Below are 2909 nucleotides of genomic sequence, written 5' to 3'. Positions count from 1 at the left end.
TGTAGTTGATGTATGGTCTATTGATGTAAAGTCACAGACAATTGTCAATAGTTTTAAACACTGCAAAATTAGGACCTTTGATGTCGATGAATTGCAAGTTACAAATGAAGTGGATAAGGAGAATAAAAGAGTCATTGCAGAATTGAGTAATCAGATTCGACAACTTCATTGCACTAATCAAATGGATATTAATGTATTTCTCGATCATCTAAATGAGTAACAAATCATATATGTTTTAACTAAAGAAGAAATTATTGCTGCAATTTAATAAGAAGGAAAATGAAATAATCTTGAGGAAGATAGTATGGAAATATAAAAAGTTTCGTGCTATAAAACTCTAAACATGCTTGAAAAGCTAAAAATATTTTGGTTTCAACAATAAAGTGTCCATACTAGCGAGTTATTACATACTCACCATTAAAGATGTGATAACAACTCTAAAGCATAAATTATTATCTCAAATAACTTTAGATAAATATTTTATTTCATCTTAAACCTTTAAGGTAACATAAAATATATATTTTTGTAATATACATATAATTATTATTATGTGGAGGCGACTTTCTTTAAGGTACAAATTAAAAAAATTATAATTTATTATAATTTAGAGTTTATTTTTGTTTATAATTATCCTAAATTGAGATTAAAATTTATATGACGAGGTAGAATTTATTTCTATATAAAATTTTACCGGACAGATGTTTTAATATATATAAATATATAACACTCACACACACTTTGCTTCAATTTCATTCATGATCATCGTAAACAAACAACCAGAGCTTACTTTTTTATGTTTTCTTAAATTTCAGAAAAACCAAGAAGACAGTTTCTACATCCACACATCTAACAATAAGGCCGTACACAACACAAGAAAATTCCTGACATGTCCCTATGTGTAATTTATTGACAATTGGCCTTATCATTATCAGGAATTTGCAGAGCTTTCAAGTTTCAACGACATAATTATTTTGATGGCGAGAGAGAGAGAGAGAAGAGAGTTTTTCCCTATACATATATTGGTTCTACAAATGTGCCCAACACTTTTGGCCAAGGCTGAAGATATGAGCTACGTTTTTGATGAATAAATTAGAAAGATTACTGAAAAAGAAGAAAAAAACTCCAAACTCAACTGACTGAACCCAAATGTTAATTCATCAATGTCATCATCTATGGCAATCTATATACATATGAGATTTACTGAACAAAGACCACAATCGAAATGGGAGGAAAGTAGAGGGCGATAGTGACTGTGCCCAGATGGAGGGAAATTTGTCATTGTCACAGCTAGCCCTCATTATTTCGTCTGCGAAAAGCTATCTCAGTATTCAAAACAAGGAATTACAAGATTCTTTAACTGGAGGACCCTTGTTGAGTTGATCAATTCGAGACTTTATGCACAAATCTGTTTTCTTTCTTTGGGATTCCTTTTGTAATTCCGAAAAGTAAAAAACAACAATGTAGAATATTATCAGGTCTTTTTTAATCCTCAAAAGATAAGAGTTTTCAATTTTTGAAATTGGGAGTTTGAAGGTTGAGAGAGAGAGAGAGAGAGAGAGAGATCTAAGTCTTAATGAGCTTACACCAAACAAGGGGAAAGGAATTTATGACATTTCCTTTTCCATCCTAACACTGTATAGTTACATTCTTTGAACAGGCCAGTTGCATAAACTCCAGAAACAAAAGATGAACAGAGAGACATGAGTTCTACAGCCCTTCAAGAAAAACCAAAAGGGCTTAAAACTTTTTGGAAACATAAATTAAAAACAAAAATTATTACAATCACAGTCAAAGAAGCCCACATTCACATTTTACAAAACACAACGTTTAAGAACTCCACAACAAACCTTCTCCAAAGCTGTTTGAAAAAACACTACTATCTGGCAGTTCAAACTGATCACACAAATACCCACCGAATCCTCCACACTTTGTAACCAAGGCGGTGCGTACATCCAACCATTACCGGGTCAACATACACAAAATCATTCCTCAAACTCGGCCGAATCATAATTATACTCGTTCCTAAACTCGGCAATTCGACTATCTCACTCAATCATCTGACCCAGTTGACAAATCCTAGCTGAAACCAAAGAAGACAATGAAGATGATGATGATGATACTGATGCTGAGTCAATTTGTCATTTGAGCGCTTTAGCCGCTGCGGCTTGTACGTCACGTGGGGCGAGTGAGACAGGTCGAGGCAGTGAGTCAACAAGTTCGGGGAAGTTGAGAATTGCTGAGTTACCTTTGATGCTTAAGGCAGCCACGTCCTGAGCTCGTGCGGCCATTTCAGGGGTAGGGAAAGTACCGAGCCAAATACGAGACTTTTTGCGTGGCTCTCGGATTTCGGAGACCCACTGTCCCCAGTTTCTCATGCGAACGCCACGAATACGGGGTGCTTGCTGAGTCTCTGATTCTTTTCATCTTTTGGAGTCTTGGTGTGGTGGTAGTGTTGTTTTGGGTGTTAGGTTTGGGGTTTTGAGTGAGCCTTGTGAAGTAGATGATGGGGCGATGAGTTCGAGCTGCTCTCTCGGTTTCCGATAAGTGTTGTGGTTCAATCATTTTCTTCCTTTTTATGATTCTGATGATAAAACTTTGGTACTAATTTAGAATAATAATAGAGGTAGTATTGGCTAGAAGTAGCAGGAATAGTGATGAGGTTATAAGAGGGTTGTCATTTGGTTTTGTTTTAGAGGAGAAAAAAAGGAAAGCTGGAAATTGGAAATTGTTCCGAAAGCAAATAGAGAAAGTATAAATATAGGCGAAGTAAGTAATTAGTTTGAAGAGAGAAATAGCAAGAAGGAGTTAATTGGGAGGTTAGAGGGGTAGTTGTTTGGAATCAAAATGGAGAATGAGAGTTAGCAGAGGAAGGAAAGGGAAGATGAAGATTGGAGGGGCATGCAGCAGAT

At 35.5% G+C, this 2909-nt stretch overlaps 1 pseudogene; it reads right to left on the bottom strand.

The window, feature by feature from the left end:
• Positions 1 to 1827: 1827 nt before the first annotated feature.
• On the bottom strand, positions 1828 to 2398 carry LOC116112896 (annotated as a pseudogene).
• Between the last annotated feature and the right edge of the window lie 511 nt (positions 2399 to 2909).

The sequence above is a fragment of the Pistacia vera genome, unplaced genomic scaffold, assembly GCF_008641045.1.
Source record: "Pistacia vera cultivar Batoury unplaced genomic scaffold, PisVer_v2 Contig67, whole genome shotgun sequence".
NCBI lineage: Eukaryota > Viridiplantae > Streptophyta > Magnoliopsida > Sapindales > Anacardiaceae > Pistacia > Pistacia vera.
This window is presented reverse-complemented; position numbering and strand designations above follow the sequence as displayed.